At 39.3% G+C, this 26232-nt stretch overlaps 1 protein-coding gene across 7 annotated transcripts in view; it reads right to left on the bottom strand.

Annotated features, from left to right (window-relative positions):
• The window catches only part of LRFN5 (leucine rich repeat and fibronectin type III domain containing 5), a 242905-nt gene extending 218994 nt beyond the window's left edge, over positions 1 to 23911 (bottom strand). For 5 of the 7 annotated variants that reach the window (XR_012378861.1, XM_025869136.2, XM_073894866.1 and 2 more), the window contains exon 1: positions 22309 to 23911. The gene's annotated coding sequence lies outside the window, so the exon portion shown is untranslated. The remainder of the gene's footprint in view (positions 1 to 22308) is intronic. The other 2 variants (XM_073894864.1, XM_073894863.1) reach the window with 2 other exon arrangements.
• Between the last annotated feature and the right edge of the window lie 2321 nt (positions 23912 to 26232).

The following is a 26232-nucleotide window of genomic DNA, read 5'->3' as shown; positions in this document are numbered from 1 at the left end:
AGTAATATATCAGCCCTCCACCTCTGATTACACACTCCTATGGTAGTTTCAATTTTTTCCTTCTAGCACTTACCAACACTTAATATTTTATATCTTATTTATTTATTTATCATCTAACACCTTGGCCTAATAAATACACTCATTTTAATAAGGATTTTAACTCCTTCCTTGATTGTACCCTTTACTAATGCCTTACAGGTAAATGTGTATTGAATCAACAAATCAGAAGAAGCTTCTTAAAGACATAGATTTCTGAAATAGTTTCTGAGGGATAATCAGTTGAATTTGAACAGTCCGAAATGACAGAAAACAAGTGTTCCAGGAAGAAGCTCAAAGAAATATATAGAGTGGAAAAAAAGATAGTAGAGTCTGTACACATCAAATAATTCAGTTTTATTACTGTATGTGGTGTAAATAGAGGAGTAGTCATAGTTGAGACTAGAAGCTGGATCTTATTCGGGTTTGGAAGGTCATGAATGTCAAAGAACAAGTTTGAATTTAATTAAATAAGCAATGTGGAACCTCTGGAGGTTTTTGGCCAGGGAAATTACATGATTGAAGCACTGTAGGAAGATTTATCTTGCAGGAATATAAGTGGAGATTACAAGAGGGAAGAGTATAAGTAGAGAGTCCAGAACTTTACATAAACCATTTCAACCTGATTCACCCTAACATTTAATAAGTCAGAAGAAACAGATTTTAATTTGTTCTTCCAGTTAAAGTCAATGAGTTGAAAATAAAGAGAATACAGAGACACATGGCATCTTTACAATAAAAGATGGAAACAAAATGGTAAAGAACAAAAATATCGGAGGAAAAACACCAAGAAAATAAAAAGTATTTACTTGATATAAAGGACTTTTTTAAATGACCAAAGAAAACCTCGGTACACAAATGTATGTCCAATGATTAAATCATAGATTTTATATAACTAAGATATTCTACTGTAAAAGAAAATTGTATTTTTCCACTTATTTCCTCTCAAAGGGATATGATGCAAAATAGTAATGCTGTCAAAGAAATGAGAATCTTCTCACTATATTATTACTGTACCTCTGAATTAAGTAAATGACAACTATACTATATGTACTATGCTATAGCACATATTATTATATACTGTACATATAGTGTATATATACTATAGTGTACATTACTGTATGTACACTGTGGTATATATATTACTACTAGTATACATACTAGTACATAACTAGTGCACATTATTATGCACATATTATACTGTACTATAATGTACAACATGGAATTAGAATTTCTGGGTTCTGAGAAAATGATATGGACTCAAACAAATGGGGAGAATGTAATCCAAGAAAAAGATCTGTTCTAAAGTCATGTATTTCTCAAAAGCAGCCTTCAGAAATCCCTGAAAAGGGTCAATAATTGAAATGATAACTTTGAAATGATAAACATTTACAGTATTTGCTAAATTTACATTATCTAACAGCCAATTCAGAATGATAATTATATATCTGAAAGAAGTCATTGCTTTAAACTGGTTCAACTCAGAGGAAATGTGCTGTGATTTAAAAAAAGAAATAAAAATGCTGTGATACTGAATGGCCATTACATTACATTTACATGGGAACACCAAGAACCACTTGATGCCTCTCCAGAATATATGCTGAGGGCAACAAGAAAAAAGATGTGTGACAACAATCTCAACTTCAAGGCATCAGAGAAGCCGTTCCCAAAAGGGCATTTTGGAAATTCTGTTAAATAAATAATTTGAGGATAATGAGAATATGATACTTTAGGGGAAAAAAAGAGTAGAATCAAAGACTGAAATATGAAATAGCTAAGAATGTTTAGAGAACTGCAAATAGTTTAGTAATACTTGGACAAGATTTTATACCAGCTATACTGACCACCCAATTAGAAAATTCCATCCAGAGAAACAAAATGATATTTGTCTATCCTAATAATGCACAGGAACCTTTGAATATGTAGTTATGTTGGAGAGAATGAGTTGAAGTAAAACAATGGAATTATTTTACAAATAAGTAATAAGGAAGTCTTTCAAAGCCATAAAAGAGCTTGGAAGCATAACCCACAAATAAGTGAGCCCAAAGTTGACTGAACAGTAAATTTCAGGCTCTTGTTGTTGGATAATTTATCTGATGGTGTAGAAATAATCTGTAGGACAATACATTTTTGATTAACAGGAAATACTCTTCAAACAAATTTTTAAGCCAACACTTGAGCCAGAGCAGTCTATATTATCTAAAAGAGAAAGGCAAGTAGGAAAATCCTTAGTACCTCATAAATAATCACAAAAAGTATTTTTTTTTGCAAATACAGAGACACATGGCATCATACACACATGTACGTACACATATACAATCTGCAATATTATTTTTTAAAAAACAGCTGGTGATGAATCTAGCCTAACATTTGAATTTTAATAGTTTACAGATTAAAAGAGAATTTACAGGAGACAGAACAGCAGCCCAGATAGAACAAGCCCAACCTGTACCAACATTCATTCATCCACCTGGAACATGGGCTGACAGGAGACCCAGAAGAAGGTGAGCCTGATAGATGGGATCCCACCTTGAACATTTTCAGAGCACACTGGACTTCCTGTGTCATAACTATCTGCACACATGCAAACCAATTCTACTTCTTCAATGCCAATACCAGTATCAGACACATAATACCCACGTGGTGCTCAACAAATTGAATCCATGAATTTCAAAGTATCTTTCCCCTGCTACTCTGTACATTTAACAAGGACAACAATCAAATCAACAAGGGCAACAATCATATCTCTCTTGTTTACTGTTAGATCTTCAGATCTTACCACTATTTCTGGTACATGTAGAACGTTATCTATAAACAGTTATTGAATAAACAAATCAGGAAGTTAAAGATACAGCACCCAACCACAGAAAAAGAGGACCAGTTTAGAATTGTTTCATTTTATGTACTCTGATAAACGGTTTCACTGATAGCTTAGTGAGAAAGAAGTAAATATTCTTAAGGAGAAATGAGGGATAAAAGGAACTTAAAATTATAGTCAAGATTCAAAAGCTCAGAATTGAGAGACCAAATAAGCCGCACTCTTGACAGAACAGTCTCTGCACAGTGCTTAGATCCTCTGTGCAACAAAATATTAACTCAGCAATATTGAAATGTTATCAAATGTCACTAAAACCAAGAATTATAAATACTGAGAAAACATTATTTTTTTATCTACAATAAGTAAAATCAGCTTCTAATATACAGCATATATAAACAGAAACTTTAAGTATATTTCATTGTTTCTCTTTTAAAGATTTTTTTTTAAGATTTCATTTATTTGACAGAGAGAGAGAGAGCACAAACAGGGGGAGTGGCAGGCAGAGGGAGAAGCAGGCTCCCCCCTGAGCAGGGATCCCGGTGCGGGCTAGATTCCAGGACCTTGGGCATGAACTGAGCCACCCAGGCGCCCCTCATTGTTTCTCTTTTAAAAAAGGGAAAAATATATACAATTTCAACTGATATACAAAGTGGCTTTTAACCTAGTATTCTCTACTCCAATCACCGAAATTACAAAATTGTTTAATGCATCAAAAAGTATTGCTATAAGACAATATTCACTAATGAACCATTCACTTATAGAAACAATCCCCTTCAAATCTCTTTCCACTTCACACCAGTATAGAGAGATGGTCAGATAGACCAATAGAGAGAGCTACATCTTTGACCATGTTGTCAACTTCTTTATCATTACTCTCACATTACAAACATGTTGCATATCTATAGTAAACTGCAATTTCATTTATAAAAATTAGGATTTCATGAATTCTATGAATGATGTGGAATAACTGTTAGAATCAAATGCACAAATAAAAGAGAATCTCACAGAATAAAACTTCATAAATGAAAAAAATATCTACAAGAATGCTTCAAAAGAACAAAGATTTAAAAAGGCTCTTAGTAAAATTAATTTAAAAAAAAAGCCCTAGTTTGTTTTTAGTGTACTTTTTTTTCTTTTCCTTTTTTTTTTTTCCTGCCCACTTCCTCCACCCCCTCCAAAAAAATTTAACCTCCTGGGAGGGGGAAATAGGCAGTGATTGCTAATAGTTACAGAGTTTCTTTGGGGAGAGATAAAAAATGTCCTGGAATTAGATAGTGGTGATGGTTGCACAACCTTGTGATTATAATAAAAACCACTAAATTGTACACTTCAAAAGGGTAACATGCAGTATTTTAATTATATCTCAATAAAAAAAGTGGAAAAGAAATTTTAAGAAATTAACTTCCTTAGAATTATGCTGTGAAAGTTAAATGTGAAATAAAAACTATCCATTTATGCTATTGATAACTATTATTTGAAAATGTACCTAAGAATGGTAAGATTTGAGTGTTTTTCTTACTCTAGGAATATGCATAGTTGTAATTTTTTTTGTTGTTAAAAATGAGAAAAAATAGCCTCCAAAAGTTTAGCTCCAAAAGTTGTTAAGATTTAACTTTACAGGGAGCCTGGGTGGCTCAGTCGGTTAAGAAGGCTCAGGTCATGATCCCAGAGTCCTAGGATCGAGCCCCGCATTGAGCTCCCTGCTTGGCAGGGAGCCTGCTTCTCCCTCTGCCCTTCACACATTCATGCTCTCTCTTTCACTCTCTCTCAAATAAATAAATAAAATCTAAAGTTTAGCTTCTAAATAAAATCTTAAAAACAAAAAGGCTGTGGGGGCGGCATGTGGGTGGCTTAGTCAGATAACCATCTGCTTTTGGCTCAGGTCATGATCCCAGGGTCCTAGGATCAAGCTATCTGCTCAGCAGGGAGTCTGCTTCTCCCTCTCCCTCTGCCTCCCTCTATCTTTCTCTCTCTCTCTTTGTCAAATGAATAAATAAAATTTTTTTTTAAAAAAGTTTAGCTTCATACTTCTGTACAAAATTCAAATAATACTTTAATCTCTGTTAATGTGGAATTCAGTGGTATTTTCTTTCCCTATTATCAATTTTTTAGACTGGTGTAGCAGGACTTCCTTTATATTTCTGTTTTGTTTTGTTTTATTTAGTTTCTTAATAAATTGGAGTAAATTAGAAAACATAACTTTATCTTCAAGTTACATTAAGATTATAGAAAAAAATTAATTCTTTTTTGATTTAAAGATCCAATCTTTTATCTATAGGGCAAACGTGCTGGTTGTCCAATGCTAACACAAAACACTCAAAATTCCAATCTCCAGAAACATAAAGCTGTGAACTTAAATAAAATCCAGAATCAAACATCCTTTATCATGGAAGTCTAATTTTCCTATTACTTTAGATTAATTAAATATTTAAGTTTTATAGATGATTTTCCTTCAAAAAGTTGCAATATAAGGCAGAGAAGGAACTCTGAAGCAATTGAGCACTGTTTGGTATTTCATATTGTTAAGGAAATTCTCTTTAAGAGGCAGATATTTAGTTTGTTTTAAACAGTGCAAACAATATTCTAGATGAGCTTGGTTGCTAAATTTCTACAATTTATTTATAAAAAATAAATTTATAAATATATTGATATTTTTGTTGATTTATGTAATAGTATAACGTCTAGCATATAGTTTCATTATTTAGAATATTCACTTTTAATTTTATTTGATCTATAACAATAATGGCTATTTAAACCCTATATTTAAGCTTTTTATTATTATGAATTATTACATGTACAAAGCAAAAAAGTGTCAAGGTCTATAAAAGGATAAAATTGAAGATCATTTGACCCTCCCACCCAGAGGAAACCACCATCTACTTTTTTGTGTGTATGTATACTTCCAAACAATGGTAATTTATAAATATGCATTTATGTGTATCTGCATACATGTAGGTATATTTTTTATAGCCCCCATAACTTCTATTCTTATGTAACCATATATATTGGACAGTTTTCTTTATCAACAAATATAGATCTATTTCAGTTATTTAAAGAGCAGCACAATATTTCATTAAGAAACCTGCCCATTATTGATAAATACTTAGGCTGTACAGTGTTTTATAAAATATGTTTTTGCTATTATAAATCACACTGCAATAAACTTTCTTGTAATGTACCTCTGACCTGCATAAATACATCTGCGAGATAAATTTCAAAGCCATACTTTGATCCTATCCTTTAACAACGCTGAAGTACTCTGTAATGAAAAGCACTCTGCAATTGTACTTTCCTCTCTGACTCATTAATGTATCTCTAAGTATCCATCACTTAATCATGATGAAGATAATACAGCAATCTATATCTTAGGAAAATCTGAATGCAAATATGAGCAAAGAGTATACCCTTAGAGGTGTTTCATTAAAAATTAAACTGGCAACTGATTGAACTGTGATTAAGATCTTTTATCTGGAATTAGCCAATTTTCAGAACTAAGACAAAGAAAAAAGGAAAAAATAATCAGAAGGATATTCTTTATTGATTCAAACAAAAGAACAAAAGAATGGAATGAAGAAAATTATAAGTCTGTGTATGTGTGAACTGTGAGAGAACCGATATAAAAAGGTACCATGATTCCGTTATTTGTTCCTTTGTTTTCCTTTGTTGTTTTACATTTAGTTGGACCCTATACTCCAATTAGTGTTGCCAGCAGTGATATAGAGTAACAGGATTTCATAATCCAACCACTGTTTAATCAAAATGTCATTTTGGTCTGTCACTGGTTATACTTCAAAAAGCTCAGGGTTACCTCAATTAAAAGTGAGTCTCAGCACTTGGCAGACTTCATGCAGAATCATACAATGAGTGCTCTGCTCAGATTGAAAAAGACAGGGAAGAGAGTGCTATTTTTATATCTTTTGCTATATTCTATTTTTACTGATAACCATCTAGCTCAATGTTTTTCCCTCTATAGAATCACCTAAAGAGGTTGCAAATGATATATTACATCACATTCTCCTTGTTCACAATTATGAACAATCTAGTGTTGATTTTAATTAAATAATAGCAATGATGCTTCCACAAAAGGATTAACTGCAGGAAAACTAACCAGTCATTCAAATTTCAGTCCACACTGACTGATTAAAAGTGCAATGTCTTGGACTATACTTAAAAATACAAAATATGCTTTTTTTTTTTTGAGGTCCCCTCAAAATATGCCACTTCGGCATGTGGACTATTTTGAGTTGAAGGCACACCCGGAGGGCTCAAGAGAAAATTTTGTCCTTCCTTTAACTACACAAAAGAATCTAAATTGGAGGTCTTTCCCAGAATAGAGGTTATTACCAAAGATAATTTTTATCTGAGTGACTCACCAATATGGCAGGGAAAATATATGATTACCAAACATCTGTTCTTCTTATTAGTGCTATGGGAACTACATTCCTTCCTTCTGAGGTTCCACACCTCTACCCCTTCTCCCTAGTTCAGAATGACATACCTACCTCATTTTGCCTGGCTGTCTTTGGAATTTCCATGTCTGTGTGGATTCCTGGTACATACAACTTTAAATTTTATTTTCTCCTGTTAATCTGTGTCATGTCAATTTGATTCTCAGTCCAGCTGGAAGGACCTAGAAGAGGACAGGAAATTCTTGCTCCCCAACAAAATTACTTCAAACCTTGGCTAGATGAAGCTAGAGATATTTGATATTAAAATATTTTATATATAGTGGCCAGGAACCATTTCCTTGTTGGTAATTTAGGAACTTCTTGTGCCTATGTAATTGATTAAACTAGTCACATTCCACTAGAGGAAACAGGAACATTGGCTAACCACACTACATTATTTTCTTCACAGGCTGCCACCACCTTCTCAACGAAGAATGCAGAGTTGTGATTTCACTATAATTAGTTAGTAAATTTTAGGGTATGTTAGCCAAAACTGACTACAAAAGGGATGTTTCTATCTCCACTATATTGAAATAAACTAAAATGAAGGCAAATATCCAACCTTTAAAGAATGGATGATACCTTAAGTAGCCTGCCCAGTGCAATGAAAATATAATAGAAATATGAGTAGATATTGGGGGTACCTGCCTGGCTGCATCGGTGGAGCATGTGATTTTTGATCTCGGGGTTGTGAGTTTGAGCCCCATTTTGGGTGTAGAGATTACTTGAAAGTAAAATCTTAAAAAAAATATGAGTACATATTGCTTACAGTTAACAGTTAAGGCTAGAGAGTGAGAGCTACATTTTTTCTTCATGAATTTATAACAAAGACACTGAAAATTGATTATTAAAACCATTTAATAGAGGATCCCTATACCAGTAACTGCATTATGTTGGAGTTCCCTAAAAAACACAGGTGTGCTTGATTACTTCTCTGATGTACCACTTAATAGGAACTCAAACACATAGACATTTTTTTCAAAATCCCCACAGGTATTAATTTTAGCCATTTTATTTTTCAAATGGAAGTTTCTTTATTTAATGACCATAGGAACACTGTAATCCTGAGGGAACAGCAATGAGCCTTTAAGGAGATGGAAGGCTGAGTTTGAACAGCTGGGCTGACCCTATTCTAAAGCAGTGGCTCTCAAACTGACCTGGTTCACCCCAAGCCAGGGGTTTATTACTTCCTTCTTTCAACTGAAAGCCTACCAGAGAATCAGTACAAAACGGCCTGTCCCAGTTAAAATTCAGTTCATTATTACTGCCTATAACATTTAAATTAAATTATAGTAGAAAGAAAGTTGATCAGAAAATACGGATTTAGTCTTATCAAAAAAAGTGCACAATTTTAAGAAATCCATAAATCATAATGGAGAATGCTACACTTCAGAAGGCTGAAAAACACCATGAAAACAAATGCAAAGTTACAATTATTCAGGATTTGTGTGATCTCTGCTTTACAAAGAGAAAAAGAAAAAGAAGTTACCTGAGACTTTTAAAATTTATATTTAAATTCAGTCATCGTCATTTTCTTTCTTATAATTTTACTACACGTTATTTGACAATGAATAAAAGATGCTTATTTTTCCACAACTATTTATCTAAGGATTTATTCACATTCTTCTTTTAAAGTGTGATAATTGCTAGCAGTACAATATATAGGCTGCATATTAATAACGATTTGGTATTTGATAAAAATAAACAAGTTATGTGTGTTTGTGTGTGAATAGTCTCTTACTGTTTTATTATAGTAAAATGAAGTCGGCCTTACATATATATTACAGGTGTTATTTAACTTCTCCATGATTAACAGACAGATGCAATTTCCTTTAGCTAAATTCTATTAGAGCCATTCATTTTATTAATCTTTTACTTTTTATTTATTTTTTACAAGATTTTATTCTTAAGTAATCTCTGCACCCAACTTGAGGCTGGAACCCACAACCCTGAGGATCAGGCATTGCATGCTCCACTGACTGAGCCAGCTGGGTACCTCTAGAGCCATTCATTTTAAATATTTTATAGTCTGATGATTGCTTGACCACTTTTAATTTGTTGCCACAAAATAACAAAACTTGCTAAGAAATCTTAAAGCAAGGGGAGAATTTGCCACCCCAAAATATGCCTCTTTGGCATAAAGATTAATTTAGGTTATTACTTTTAAGAAATAGTAGACACAGGAAAGGCTCTAAAAACCAAGTAGAAGTTACCCTTTTGTAACAGACATTCACATTTATAAGAGAAGTCTCCATTTGTAAGGGTGTCTTCCTTTCTGTACCAGGGAGAGGAGGATTAACTAATTCTCTAAAAATTCTTATCAATAGTGGAAGAGGCACAATCTATGTATCAACCATACCCATAACAACCATTATTGTGTTTTGTCTGGTAATCTCCCCCAATTGTATTCCCCTCCCCTCTAATATCTTTTTATTGGGGGGGGGTCGTTAGTTGGAGATGGTATTTAAGGTGATGGCTTGGGCGCCTGAGTGGCTCAGTTGTTAAGCGTCTGCCTTAGGCTCAGGTCTTGATCCCAGGGTCCTGGGATCAAGCCCTGCATAGGGCTCCCTGCTCAGCGGGAAGCCTGCTTCTCCCTCTCCCACTCCCTCTGCTTGTGTTCCCTCTTTCGCTGTGTCTCTCTCTGTCAAATAAATAAATAAAATCTTTAAAAAAAATAAGGTGATGGCTTGGACCATTTAGAGGAGTTATTCAGTTTTTCTGGGTATCTTTTATGTATACAGGAGGTATACGTGTTGTTAAATTTCTGTTTTTCTCCTGTTTATCTGTATTTTTATTCTGAGGTGGGGGGTGGGGAGTTTAGCTAAGAACCTTGAAGGGTAAAGGGAAAATTATTTTTCCTCCCCTACAAGTTTGGTGACCACTGAAGGGACACGCTGAGACACCATACTCGCTCTGGAGTCTGCAGATGGGATCCTGGAAATTGATACATATCACACTAAGAAAATCAATTTTTATGTACATTGCAACATGCAGCAGATGGAATATGCACTTGGTTATTTTAGTATTCACTAGTAGAAATTTCAAATGATTAGTACAACACACATTACCTACCTTATATTAAACTCTAAAATCACAGAAAGATATAGCAATAAGAAAATGTAAATAAAATAGTTCATATTTGATATATTCCAGGGAGACTTTCAAATTCATTGGGCAACACCTCCATAGAAAATAATTATGTGAACATGACTTCCATTCCTATGCATCCTCTCACAAATGTATCTCTTTTACTAAAAGTAACAACACTGAATTGGACTGCATTCTTTTTGTAACTATGTATTTTTTACAAATAAATAATAATCAGAAAGTTATGAAGCCATTATAATTATACTGCCCCATGGTCTACACCCTGCACCTTATTATACCTATAACAGTATGTCAAATGCCTGTAGAATAATTTGGTACATAAATGAGAACATCATTAAATAAAATGAGGGTGTATAAAGTCCCAGAATAAAGTAATTGTGCAATCTAGATTCAATTTACAGAAGAAATGAATAGTAAATATGAGTCACTGAAACATAATTAGAAGGTAAAATAAAATCTTGGAGAAATGACAAAATGTCATTCTGAACCAAACCAAGCCCAAAAAGCAACTTAGAGAAACAAAGACAAATTCTCCCTTGGGCCTTAGGTGAAAGGCATGATCTCTAGCATAAGAGGACAGCCCTTTCAGAGAAGCTTCTCTAATGCAGTGATAAGTAGGTACAGTAGTAAATAGGCAAATCAAAATTAATTCCCATATACATTCAGCCATGTTAGGAAATACCTTAGGAAAAGGAGTTTTGAGGAAATTTGAGGCATTTGAGGAATCAGCAAATACTTCCAAAAGTTTAAGAAAGGAATATATTCTTTTTCAAAATCCAAGAATCCATAGATATGGGCAGCATGCCTAGATCTTGTAGATATGTCACAAATATTTTTTTGAAAGTATAAAAAAGGGAGTGGGGAAGGACACCTGGGTGGTGCAGTCAGTTAAGCATCTGACTCTTGGTTTTGGCTCAGGTCATGATCTCAGAGTTCTGAGATGGAACCCCATGTGGGGTTCCACACTCAGCAGGGAGTCTGCTTCTCTCCTTCCCCTTCTACTCCTCCCCCCACTCGTGTGTGTGCTCTCTCTCTCTCTCTCTCTCTCTCAAATAAATAAACAAATATTTTAAAAGGGGGAGTGGGGGAAGAGACAGGTTTGTCTTCCAAAATAGGCATAATGGCTGGCTATATACCATTACCCAAAGGTGTGTCTCAGTTATCTATTCCTGCCCCATAACTTAGTGGTTTAAAATAATAAACATTTTATTTGTTCATGATTTGTCATCAATTTGGGCTAGTTCTTCTGCTGGCCTCATTTGTGGTCATTCCTGTGACTATAATTACCTGGAAGCTCAATTATATGCGGATGCTGTAAGGAGGCCTCATTCGCATGTCTTGCCATTGGTGCTGGCTGTCAGCCAGGCCACTTGTTTCCAGCAGGAGACCCCAGGCTTCTTCACATGATGGTAACATTTTTTTCCAGGAGGGCAAGAGTGAGAGGTGTATGATCTCTGGAGGATTCAGCTTGGAAGATATACCACACATTACTTCTGCCACACCTATTGCTCAAAGCAAGTTGCAAAGCCAGTCCAGATTCAAGGGGAAGGCAAATAGACATCTACTCTTGATGGGAATACCTGTAATGAATTTGTGGCCATATTGAGTTCACCAGAGGAAGTAAGAAAGTAAATCACAGATGGGCACACACCACAGGGCTTAATCTAGAAAATGGTCTGTTTTGCCAACAAATATATCTATGCTTAAGCATCAGATTTTGGCTGACTGTCAGGCCCCTCTGTCATTGAAATAACAGCATAGAAATCTGGATTCAAGATGACAAAATGAATTTGTTATTTGACTTTTTTTCTGGCCCTGTCTCAAAGGAAAGAAGTAACTGGGGGTAAAGACTGAAGCACTCATTAATGACAGTAACAGCTGCACAAATAACATAGTAATGGGAATAAGAGTTAAGTGGAATGCAGAGCACAATTAGACAAATGCAAACATTTTCATGATAAATGATCATTAATGATCTGAAGTTCCACCTGATCGTAACATTTACAGAATCCTCTGATTCTTCAGTACTAGGAAAAGTGTTACAGGGAACAATTATTTATTAATTACTTAAGATATACCAGCTAGTTTACACTGGCTTGCAATACACTTTTGCAGATGGGAACTGGAAATCAGAAAGAGTAAATCACCCAAAATCACACAGTCTAGTTTCACAAAAAACGTTTAGGATATACTTATATCCCAGACCCAGGATCAAACGTTTCTCCATACAAATAGCTACCAAATCCCCTAATGGGTAACCATAAAGTCTTTCATAAACTTCCAGATATAAAATATGGTAATTCATAGACTACCATAAAGGAAAAGAAATTAAGAATAAGGTGCATATCCAGAGGATGGCCTTAGTCCTTGACGAAGGTTAAAAACACATTTATGTAACAATCAACAGAAAATAGCTTTAAGAGGCAGCTGAAAATGGACTTCTCCTAAGTATAGCAGATACAGCCTCTTTAGAATCAGAAGTATTTAAATTTGAATTTTAGCCCTATCATCTATTAGTCATATAATCATGGACAAGTAAGTTAACTGCCCTTAGCCTCAACTTGCTCCTCCAAAAAAAGGAATATAATCACACTTAAGTTGTAGGTTCATTGCATGGATTAGAAGAAAGTAAAAATCAACAGCGCTTGGCACAGAGAATATTCTCAGAAAATTCACTTATGATGATGATCATCATCATCTATTATATTTATTATCCAAGATATATTAGCATTTTTCAGTACTTTCCATATAAACTACATGAAGGAAAACTCATGCGCTTTCCTTAGCAAGGGGGTCTTGAAATATTATTCATCCTCAGGCTCTTAGTTCACAAAGATAGCTAACGATCTTGTCATTTTGTTAATCAGTTCCCATCACTGAGTTAAAAAAGAAAACACACCCACTGAAAAAGTTTGCTGTATGAGAGCAAGGAAATTAAAAAAAAAAAAATCAACGAAAAATCACACAGACAGGGGCGCCTGGGTGGCTCAGTTGGTAAAGTGACTGCCTTCGACTCAGGTCATGTCATGATCCTGGAGTCCCAGGATCGAGTCCCACATCAGGCTCCCTGCTCAGCGGCGGGTCTGCTTCTCCCTCTGACCCTCTTCCCTCTCATGCTCTCTGTCTCTCATTCTCTCTCTCAAATAAATAAATAAAATCTTTAAAAAAAAAAAAAAAGAAAAATCACACAGACAGGAAAGAAAAGAAGTTGGGGAAATTTTCATATCAGTACAAACTGCCTTACACATGCCGTGGATTGGTCCCTAAGGGCTTTCCACAATCACTAACATATACAACAAAGACCTGAAATCGTTAAGAAACAGTTAACTATTTAGAATTGGTGAGTCAATTTTAATAACTATTAGCATTGGCATTAAAAGTAAAACTTTTAAAAGAATCATTTTTAAACATGATGCCTAAAAAGAATAACATTCAAGGTTATGGAGAATGTTGATAGACAAATGAGTTGAAGACTCATCCTGCAAGGATACCAGACAAAGGGAGTTTTACTGTTATTTCCTTCTGTATTCAGATTATTTTCCCCTTATTAGAAATCAGGTGACCTCATATGGAGGCTGGAGAAACTGTTGGAAGCCTCCATATGAGGTAATTTTATTCAGTTATGGAGGAGGTAACACAAACTGACTTGGTAAATATTCTAGAAATCAGTATCATCTAGGTTTAAGGGTAAATTAAGATGCAAAGACGTAAGAGTATCATCAAGACTGACTCAGGACTAGGATTGTCTCTCTGAAAGAATATTTGTTTCTCACTCTAGATCACAGCTTCCCCAGAGTAGCTTCTACGCCATTTGGCTTTTGTGTCTCAAAGGAGAAATAGTTACTTAGCAGAATAGGGAAGCATGCATTAAATGACGAATAAATGTTTTTAAAAGAATCAAAGAAGCCTTGAGTCATTCTTTTCTAGATCAGAGAGCCCAAGATGCAGCCAGATCCTTCCATCACTTTAGGATAAGATGAAAATCTACTCTTCTTATCTTGCTCCATTTCATTGTTTCTCATATACATTACGAATACTACTATATTTGTTACTTTTTCTCTCAATATTTAGTGGAAAAGAATTAAGTAATTTGACCATTATGAGCAAATCATATGATGATAGGCTGAGAAATATGACATGATATGAAAGTGATCTCAGATATCTTTTTTTAAGATTTTATTTATTCATTTAAGAGAGAGAGACAGAGACAGAGATAGAGAAAGCACAAGCAGGGGGAGAGGCAGAGGGAGAGGGAGAAGCAGACTCCCCACTGAGTTGGGAGCTGCAACATGGGGCTCGATCCCAGGACCTGGAGATCATGACCTGAGCCGAAGGCAGACGCCCAACCATTTGAGCCAGCCAGGCGCCCCAATCTCAGATACTTCACTAGTGTCTAGACTCAGAATGGCAAATAATTTTAATCTCATGACAGAACTTGGATTGTTGAGTTGTAGCATCTTAGAGGTATATGTTAAGATCTCCAATGCCTTGTTTGGGCTCAAAAGGAGAGAAGGCATTGATCAAATAGGTAGTGTGACATGAGTGCTGGATAGTCGATTACAGCATAGCCTGTACCTGCTTTCTCTGTTCCAAAAGCAAGGAAATAATGGTTCTGCTCAATGTTATGCTAGTCAAGCTGCATGGTTTGCTGGAGTGGCTATCATACTTCCATGTAAGGTGAGACAAACAAACTGGAGGTAGTGATAAAGACATATGATAGATAACATTTATTGAGTATAAAAGGTAAAGGCCTTGAAATCATGACACATAGAAAACTGTCCCAAATCAGTTTAGGTCTAGTTATGTTTATTTATTTTATTATTTTTTGTTAAAGATTTTATTTATTTATTTGAGAGAGAAAGGATGAGAGCGGGGAGGGTCAGAGGGAGAAGCAGGGAGAAGCTGAGTGCAGGGACCCTAATGTGGGGCTCGATCCAGGACTCTGGTCATGACCTGAGCCAAAGGCCAATGCTTAACCAACTGAGCCACCCAGGCACCCAGGTTGAGTTATGTTTAATCATAAACAAAGCAATCATGGTTTGGGGATCTCAAGTAACCCAGTTTAAAAATTTGAGGCATTGTCATTGGGAATTAGACTTATTGTGTGCCTCTCCTCCCATATTAAAATTAATTACAAGCCAAGGATGTCAGATGTTTGGCTCAACTCCAAAAATAAATTTGATAATATGCCTATACAAAAATGGAATAATCCAGTTTAGGTGGAGTGATTTTAGAATAACTGAAGGTACTCAAGCTTAGTCAAGATGACCACTTGGCAGGGATGCTTTAGATAAAATTTAAATTGAACAGATGTCAGAGTAACCCAGAGAGTTTATGATGCCAGACCCATCAAGGGGTAAAATGAATTTAAATTTGAATGTCTTGGGTAAATCATGCACTCACCAGTGTACCAGAGATCCTTCAACCTATAATTTCTTTAACCCAGCCAGATTTCCTGTTCTTTTTTTTTTACATTACATTTACATTTTTACATTTATATCTGCTTGGTTTCTGAAGAGAGTGGACTGTGTGGTGCCTGGTTTGGATGAGCTTTAGCATTCCCTGGAGCCCTGAGGGTCTAGGATCCCAAGCATAGGCTTTGACATCATCCAATCACTACCCCTTTAGTTTTCTCATTTACCCTCAGGATAGCTAATGATGAAATGATAATGATGATGGCAATGATGATGGTAATGATAGCAGTTAAGTGTCTTTTATTATTAGCTTCATCTTATAGGTGAGGACACTAAGGCTCAGAGAGGTTACAAGACTTGCTCAAGGTTACATAAGCCTAAGACATAGGTTTGTGAAATCCTAAAGTTCATGCTTCTAACTACTGCACAATATCAACCTCCATAAAACACAATAACAATTTCCAAATGTCCTCTTCTCTCTTACTACAAAGCAAAAAAATCAAAATAGAATTAAAAAAATATCAGTTACTTTCAAGCTTATGTATTTGTTTACATCCTTCCTGTTACTAAGACAATAACTTCCTTGAAGTCAGGATTCAATGTCTCGTTATAGTTGTTAAAGTGCCTGACATTTGAACAGTCAATACATGGCAAATATCCTACATAATTCTTATAAATAACGCTTAAATTTCAATGTAAAGGTAGGCACATTTCTATTAAATGAGACACTTGAAATTAAAATATCCGTGAATAGTAGTGATATAACAGTAACCATGTAGAAAAAAGCATAGGTACTACTCTATGCAGTGTTCACTAACACCATGTAAATAGTATGCATTTATTTTATTGTATTTTATTATGTTATGTTAATCACCATACATTACATCATTAGTTTTTGATGTAGTGTTCCATGATTCATTGTTTGCGTATAACACCCAGTGCTCGATTCAGTATGTGCCCTCTTTAATACCCATCACCCGGCTAACCCATCCCCCCATGCCCCTCCCCTCTAGAACCCTCAGTTTGTTTCTCAGAGTCCATCGTCTCTCACGGTTCGTCTCCCCCTCCGATGTCCCCCCTTCATTCTTCCCTTCCTGCTATCTTCTTTTTTTTTTTTTTTAACATATAACGTATTTGTTTCAGAGGTACAGGTCTGTGATTCAACAGTCTTACACAATTCACAGTGCTCACCATACACATACCCTCCCCAATGTTGTTATACAAATGCTTTAACACTAATAAATCCACATAAATCATTTAATAACCTAATTTTAATACCATTAAAACAATAAGAAAATGAGGTAATGACTAAGAAAATACCACAGCCTGTATTTCCAAAGAAGAGAAAGTTTTCATAACAGAGTAGATATGTTCCCACTAATGGGAACTTTAATGCAAATGTCTTATAACTTTGGAAGCAACACCACTAAGATTCATGAAAAACCTACTTCAAGACAGGAAATGGGAAGTCAACATGGGGAACAGAATGCAGGGAGCAACTGAGAATGCATCCTTCAGGTGTCTTTAGTATCTCCTCAAAAGAGCTGCACAGGGCCAAGTAAGAATAGAGTAATATAAACAACTCTGTTTTGGCTTCTAACTCTGATTAAATACACTAGTTCTAATTGAGTATATATTGAACTAATTAGCGTTTTCTTTCTGTCTTTTTCCAAGAATTCAGAAACTGTTTCCAGAGTTGGAAATAAAAAGATCCTACAACTTTATATGTTTATCTTATTACTTCTTTTCTAGACCCTTTCTGCTATAAAATCTAAAATAGGTTCAATATCAGATGGTAATTCTGCAACTGTTCTTCATAACATCAAATTCAAAATATTTCTTTGGAAGGTTTTTTAAAGCAATGAATTGCATATATGCTCCCACAAAGAAAAGAATAACATGAGGTTTACGGTTAGACAGATTTCTTTCATAAAAAGATATATATTATCTAGGAAGACTCAGATTAATCAATTCACATTTTCTTCCCAATGTGACCAAGTTTGTAACTTAATAAAAATAGGCCATCAAAGCCAATTTCTGAGAAACCTTACTGATATAGCTTGTAGTGTAATAATAAAGCCCTTTCATGTGGTTTACTTGGTATCAGCAAGATGATAGTGCATTTATGTAACCATGTAATTCCATTATAATTTTCTCTCACTTGCTAACCATCTTCATAATTAGTATTAAATCATGTCATAGTTCAGTAAAAAGCATTCTGTCAGAACAGTATCTATCAGAATACCATGATGAAAATCTTTAAAATGGCATTAACTAACTCTGAATTAAATCCTTATATTTCTATCTCTTGTTATACTTATACGAAACTGGAGTTTTCATAATAACATACAGTTTATGTTGATAAGGCATAACAAAAATGGTTCACTTCCAACCAGAATAGCTTCAATACTGATAAACATAATTCTTCTTAATTTCACCATGCACACACCATGTAATGGACAAATTATTACTGCCTTAGGTTTTAAATAGTCCTCACTGATTGAAGGATGCCACAGGAATAAAAATGTGGTCTGTAGAAATATAATAAGTAGTCTCACTTTCAAGGTTTATTAACAAGGCAGAGCTATGCACATGCGTGTCAGTGGAATGATGTAGCAAAATTACCTGTTAGTCATATATCCTATTTATTTAAAGGCCTAAATTCATATATTTATTCTTTAATAAAACATAAAAGTTAGAACTGATTCCCCTATACACAAAACTCTGAAAGTTATGTCAATATGTTACTTTCCTAAGTAAATAAAAAAATAACAATCACTGGGATGAGTTAATAGATTAGTCAGTTAAGCCACTAGAAAGTTTTAAGTAGTCTTCCTCCAACCTCAAAATGGGCACATATTTATTAGCAATCTTATTCATTGTAATTTTTTCTTAAAATAACTGAATAGATCTGACATGGAGCTTATTACAGAGTAGTTTTATGTAGAGGCAGGGACATTGTTAGATATCTGCAAGCATCTCATCCCAACCACAAAACAACACAGCAATAGTATCAGCAGAAAGCAAGGTCCTAATTTCACCAGCTAGAAAACTCAGCAAAACTACCAAGCCTAAAGTGCTTCAAGCAGCAAGAGGAAACAGAACACTGGTTTAAATGAACAAAAGGGAATTGATGGTCATTCAGGAAAAAGATGAAAGGCAGATATAACATATGATGGTCACTTAAACACCAAGAATGCATTTAATGACAGAGAAGACAAAAATGATGGAAGAGGGGATAAAGGTGGGACAATTTTCCTTCACGTGACCACAGCTCTTGCTATCCCCTCATGAGAAAAAAGGGAAAAAAATTCACCTCTGGCTGGTATTAGTCAAAGATATATCTTAATAAACCCCTCCCAAATCACTCAAAACACAGGAATCTCATATTTCAAAATTGAAGTAGATAGGCATGTGTGTGTATATTTGTATATACATCACATGTTTGGAGAGGAAGAGGTGTGTGAAGACAGAGGACTGGTGTTGCTCAAGGTCATTCTCCTCTTGAAAAGAGAAAAGGAAAAAGTGACTAAAAGAAATGGTCTGGGGGACAGGAGTCAAGTGGCAAGTTCTTCCCACCTGCCTATAGGCTCACCTCAGTTCCCATGGGTGTCCTGACTGCCCTATTTTTCTGCCCCTTTCGCTGGTAAGCATAAGAGAGACTAAAAGGAAGGAACATTTTGCTGGGAAATTTCCTATTAACACCTGACAGTCTTAACCCATTAGTGAAACAAGCCAGCTCCATCTAAGTACAAGATCAGTGGACTCAGATCTTCAAACTACCTGGTGTGTACCTCTCTGTCACTCCAACAAGGGAGAAGGGAAGGGAGGCAGAAATCTCCATTTTTAAGTAACTTCTATGTATATATTAAGAAACTCTGTGCAAGGAGGCCTATTTGGTTTTGACATTCCACCTAACTCCCATCTGCACAAGTGAATGGCGTTTTGAAACATGAATCACACCATAATCTACGTTTAGGCTTCTAAGCACTCAACAATCAGTTAATGCATTTGTTTTGCCTTCCCTCAGGATGAGGACACAAAGACAAGACTTAACCTGCAGAATAGTGAAAAGGCCAGAGAGAAGTGAAATGAGGAGGGAGATGTAGAAAACGCATTATTTCCCCAGGTACTTAATATTCCGCACCAGCATTCCTTCTTTCTTGAGTACCCTCTAAAGAGGTATGCCTTATTTGCTAACAAATATTATGAGTATGATATAGTTTCTGTTGTAATAATATTCTGGAGAAATCTGGGGGACAAAGAAGTGTCTTTGTGAGATTGTTAGTACACACCAATCAGTTTTCTGACCAGGATTTGCTGAGTGATGGGGGAATACATATACACTAACCTAAAAAGAAGATAAAAGAAACGAAAAACCCTCACCTAATTCCTCCCAAATTCCCACGTATTTTTAGTTTTTATTCAGGCAGTACCCTTTTCTTTGTGAGTCTACAGAGAGTAGAGTGTGGACTTGCTTTATTGTTAAAGTCGAGTTACCCTCGGTATCCTTTCTTGGTTCTCCCTAGAGCTGGAACTTACAGAGCAAATCTATCTGGAGAGTGGCCCTCACCGCCTTCACGTTTATTGGGCACGGGGGTGGGGGGAGGAGGAGTTGTCTTTTCAGTGGTATTCCAACTGGAGAGAAAACAAGAGTATAAATGACCTAATTAAATCCAGGAGAGCAAGAGGGAGAAAAGAGAGAGGAAAAATCGGAAATCTAGGAAAAACACGCTTAGTTTCAGGTTTTGAATCCTGAGAAATCGTGCAATATTTGAGTATCAAGGCGTTTTTGCAGCCAGCTTTCCTTCTATGTTCTTGAATATTCATTTACAAGGGGGTGGAGGATTGCAGGCGCCGGAAGTCGGGCAGGACTTCACTGCCCTCCAGGCGTCTCTCTCCACCTCCCTCTCACATCCAGGCCGCCACCTCAGCCACGATGCGCCTACCGTCTGCCGGGGGGCCTGCTGAGCTCTCCTGCCCCTCCCCAAAAAGTGTCCACGAGGGCCTGGCAGCTGCAGTGGCGGAGCCCAGCCCCCAAGCCCGCTGCATATACGGCCTTGTAGCACCACCAGCCTGCGAGGGCTGCAGCAGCAGCCGAGCCCAGGCTCCAGAGGAGTCAGGAACATCAACGCGCAGGGACAGCAAGAGCAGCTAGCTAGTGGCCAGCTTGTAGTCTGCAAATGCCATCATATGGATATCTATAGAAACGCAGCAAGCAGAGAAAAAGAGGCAGCGCCCCGACACTTTCTAAGCGGCTTTAGCATCTCCAGTGGCTGCCTCCAAGAGCAGGGCGCCTTGTACTCGGCCGGGCCAAATCTTCTCCGCTGGGTGCACCCAGCAGGCAGCTACCGAAGGCAGGACACAAACGAGCACTCCTTAGCTGAATTATTCAGACCGCCTTCACTATGGAATAAAACATTGATGAGACTACTTTGCAAGTGCTTTATCTTGTTAATCCCAAAGGTCTCGAGAAAGGAGTGAAATTTCTGCAGGGAGACGCAGAGGTGATGGAAAAAGGAAATGAGAGAAATAAGGTGCAAGGGTAAGGGGCTTTGGAAGTTCGCTAAATTTGTTCTGACTCGGCAAGCCATGGGAATCTCCGTTTTAACGTATCAGACCCAATATGTTAATTAGGCAGTCGCAAATCCACCCTATTCCTTGTAAATCAATGCACTGGCAAGAATTTTCAAAATACATATTATACAGAAACAAGCAAACCAAAACCAACCAAACAAACCACGCGCACACAAGCTCCACAACCGAGACAATATAGCTGGGGATGGCATTGGGGTGGTGGTTATGGTTTTAGCCTTGCTCCTCTAGATATAAAAATGACTTCTTTCATGGATCTATTTTGTCTTATCTAAGCAAACGCTCGCAGTTAAATACCATATATCAGCACACACGCCCGTGACAATGAATTCCCTTTCAAGCAAAGCAAGTTCCAAGAAAACTCCATTTCAGATTAAAGTCTCCAGATGCGTAATTTACAACTACTAAAGGATCTGGTATGCTCCTCCACAATAAGGAAAGGAAAACAATCTGGCACCAGAGGTAGAGAAGGGTCAAAACGATCCTTGCCTGAAATGATGGGTGGAAACCAAACACCCTCTCGCACTCCACAGTCTGGGGAGGGTTGGATACCAAATGATCCGTGGCAAACATAGCTTGAAGGAAAAATGGAATTTTAATCTCTGGCATCTTCAGACAGGTTCAATATGCCCAGCTTTCCAATATCATCACTTAGGGTGGAGCATATACATATTCCCTTAGCTTTCACTGCTAGATTAAGTGCTCAGGTATAGATTTATATCCCACCTACTAGAAATTTTATTACAACATCACAAAGCGCCCTTGGATATCCAGCCCTTCTTAATGATTTTCGAAACATTAATAAGTAAAGTAGCCTGCAATGCAGATAAGACACTAGAAACAAGATCAGAAGGAAACTGGGTGAGGCGGGTAGTCGTTTGCTTGTTACCTGGTGCCTCTAGAGGAAAAGACGGTCGTAGGAGGACTTTCTGCCCGCAGGTACAATCCCGGCAAGGTGGCTCCAGGTGGTTTTCACAGTCGTACGCGGGTCTCGCTCGTCACTTTGCTGCCCTTTGCCATAGCTCAGCACCCGCATCCTAGGGAGTCCGAAAGGCGGCTCCTGCCACTGCCGCCGCTGCCCGCAGGTCGCGCTGGGTGGGGGATCCGCGGTGATCGCCCCATGAAACCCGCGTTTCTGCGCCCGGGGAGCGGGCAGAGGCAGGGCGGCCGCGCACGCACACACAGACACACTCAAACACACACACACTCACACACTCGCACACAGGCGCGCGCGCACTCGCACTCGCATTCACTCTTGCACACGCACATCCAGCACAGCACGGGGAGGGAGAAAAAAGGAGGGGACTGGTCCTTCTCACGATCGGCTTTGATGCCCACCGGACCACAGGCAGAAAAGAGAGTGGTTTGACATCGCCTTTTGATCACGTTTCCTTCAAGTTCTCCTCCAACCCAAATCCACGTAATTCAAGAGCTGGTGACATTTTGGTGGGGAGGAGAAAGCCGGGAAAGGGCTGAGGAAGAGTCGGGGATTTTGTTAAGCAGTTTGAAAAGCAATTCTTGTTACCTTGTTTGTACAGAAACCAGCTCGAAGGGCTGAACTTTTGGCTCCAGATGATGTGGCCCGAAACATAAATATCCTTCTGGCCAAGGCAGGAAGGTCTAGATGCACGGAAACAAGACGGCTACAAGACCCTCTGGTGACCTTGTGATGTACCTGGAAGCAAGTTAATACTGGCGCTTTCCAAGCCTCTGCGTAAAGCGATCCACACACACGGGTCCACAGCAAGGCAGCGGTTCCGAATCCAGCCGGGGAAATGGGTCTGGGCGTCCTCCCTGCTCTTCGAGAACCTGGGCATCGAGGGGGCACCGACGAGTTAACAACATTTGCTTCTGTGCAGTTGGATAAAAGACAGTCAAATGCATCAGAGAGGCGCGCGCGCGCGCATACACACACACACACAGCTAGCTGGAGAGCGGCTTACAAAAAAAAAAAAAAATGCCAAGATGACTTCAAAAAGGTAGAAAAGATCCACAATCTTTTCGGGAAACAGAAGGGTCAGCAGGAAGGTTATGAAAATCACCTCAGGTCTTTCACTCTTCCTCTCTCTGTGTGTGTATTTCCAGAAGGTTTCCTTGGTCGGCCCCACCCCCGTCCAGTTGCGCTTTTTTCTCTGGATAGAAACCGACCGTGCAAAATGGATTATATGGGTGGGTTGTGCTCACAGCCCAAAGCTCCACAGTCAAGGATCCTAAGGGAGCAGCCAGCTGCGAAGCCATTCACATCCTCTAGGGAAAAGGAAAAACACGCGCAAACACACGCACGCACACGCGCGCGCACACACACACACACGAGTCCTCAGTTCGGGCCGCTCTGCACTCGCTGGCCGACTCCCTGCGCTCGGCTGCACCCAGCGCCCCGCCCGCTGCTCGCCGCGCCGGGGCCAGTCCGCAGCTCAGGCGTGCGGCTGGCAGCCCAGGTCCCAGCCTGCGACCAGGGCGGGTCCCGGGCGCCGGCTCCCCGCGGCAGCCTGTTTGGGCAACGGCAGCCGCCCGGCCAGGAAGGACTGCGTCCCGCGCTGCAGCATGGAGGCGGCCGCGGCGGCGGTGGCGGCGGGCGCGCGGCCGTGGGCCCGGCCCTCGCCGCAATGACGGGAGCTACCGCGCCTCCCAGACTCAGAGTCAGGCGAGACCCCCTCCCGGGCCACCGTGTCTCCCTCTGCCCTCGCGCCTCCGAGCCGGGCGAGCTCCGGACTGATTTACCCCAGGCTAGAGGAGAGGGTCCACGAGGTGCCTGCAAATCCTCAGGCAGGGGAGGCGCGGGGGCGTTGCAGGGAGGGGGATGGGAGAAGGCAGAAAATCTGGAGATGAAGGCGAACTTCTAGGGGCGTCCCCAGCCTCTTGTAAAACGGAAACTTGCGGACCACCCACTGCCCTCACGGTTACGGGATAACGGAGTGCACCGGGTCAAGCTGCGACTGCTAACAGCGGTGGGAAAAGTCATTAGCTATAACCTCCAGGAAAAATCTGAGACGGAAGGCTGCTGATTTGAGCTCTCTGTCACCTGAGACTGGCCTCATCCAGGGTCCCCTTAGTAGTAGTAGGTAGTGGTTGGTTCTCTTACTACTCAGATTGGAAAAGAAGCTGAGAATCAACTCAGCTCAGCCCTAGACATTTTAAGTGCTGCAGGTGGTCAATGTTAGTATGTCAAGGGCAGAAAGCAAGCCCAGTAGTCGACATCAGCCAGGCCTGACCACTAAGGTCAGTGGTAAAGAGATCAGATCTGAAGTAGCAAAGAGAAGGGTGGTAGGGAGAACGCTGGACTGGGCCCTGGCGGAGAGGGGTCGAGGGGCCGGCATTTCTCCTGACTCTGCCAAAACTCCTGGAGCTTCTCTCCTAGACCCTACCCTCACTCCCTCCAGTTTGGAAAAAGCTTCCTTCCAGGAACCCCCAGTGAAATCGCTGAGCCTTTCTACTGGAGCCAGGAAACCCTTTCACTTCTCTTTGATGGGTTCTCCAGCACTCGGTCTTCGGCCCCAGCGGGCACCTTCTCTTTTAGCTCAGATCTCGGCTGGCCCGGACACCAGTCAGAACCCAAAGAGAAGGGTAGAGTTGCAGATTGCAGAGGGAAGCTGGCTAATAAGGGCCTCTTCCTGGGCTACTTGGCAAAGCCACGTGTTAGAGGTCCCCTCGAATGGGCGCTATCGAATTTTGCTACCAATATTGCTCTCCCAGGCTTTAGCGTTGTCCTGCGGATGCACAAACGCACTCACACTGGAGCACACCCACTGAGCTCACCCAAGCGCGTACACGTGCACCCACGCATAAGCAGGACCACACAGCCGCCTTTTTGGGGAAAGAAGCCGAGGGGTGGAGTGCTTGAGGTGGAAACTGCTCTCGTCTCCTTCCCTCTGCTCTGCTCTCCCTTTACGCCCCCCGGGCTCCAAATCCAATCCGGGGTTGAAGATCCGCGCAACCCTCGTCTCTGCTTTGTTCCGAAGGAGCGCAGCTCTGGGGCTGCAGTTCCTGCTGTGCCTCCTTCCTCTAGATCTGCTGGTGGCGCCGGGTCCGGGGCTCTGGGTGGGGGGAGAAGTACCGCGGAGCCCGCGCGGCGCCTCCAGGTCAGAGTTCCAGAGCTGGAGCGTCAAACTCGCACAGCCCAGGGCTGTGCGGCGGTACCTCACAAAATAAACCAAAGGGACACCGCTGCAGTCCAGGCGAGCCTCCACTAAAACCGCCAGTGCTTCCCCTGTGGCTTTTTGTCCTCCGAAGTATAAGAATTGAGTTTCCGAAAAGTCTACGGCAAGAACCAGCGGCGAACTGAGTCCAGGGACTCCCCGAGGAGCAGGGAGAGAGAGCGAGCGGCCATCTCCGTTTCACTTTAAACTTGGCCACTTCTGGGACTTCACTGGAGGGCGGCGGAGTTGCACCAGTACCAACTAGAAGACGCTGTGAGCGAGCACTTCCAAATACTTTAGGACGCGGGGGTGACTCCTTTTTCTTTCAGGATTGTCCCACTTGCCACCCTTCCCTGCTGAGCTGATAGGAACCGCTTAAATCCGGGAAGTAAAGGTTTGCAGTTCTTCCTGGGGACTAAAGTATGGAGAGATGTTGAATGAGAAATCCAAAGACCTTGCATCGCTGGACTAAATAACTTTTCTTTTTCGTTTTCTTCCTTTCTTTTCTCTTTCTTTCTTTTTCTTTCTTTCTTTCTTTTCTCTTTCTTCTTCTTCTTATTTTTTTTTTCATTTTTCTAGTGCCCAGATGGAGGTGAGGAGGGGGTGTACTTAACCAGCTGTAAGAAGTCTAGAATTGAGAATAGGGCAAAGTTCAAATATATGACGGGATGCTTTTA

The sequence above is a fragment of the Callorhinus ursinus genome, unplaced genomic scaffold, assembly GCF_003265705.2.
Source record: "Callorhinus ursinus isolate GAN/ISIS: 27379988/994484 unplaced genomic scaffold, GSC_fseal_2.0 scaffold8, whole genome shotgun sequence".
In the NCBI taxonomy this organism is placed as follows: Eukaryota; Metazoa; Chordata; class Mammalia; order Carnivora; family Otariidae; genus Callorhinus; species Callorhinus ursinus.
This window is presented reverse-complemented; position numbering and strand designations above follow the sequence as displayed.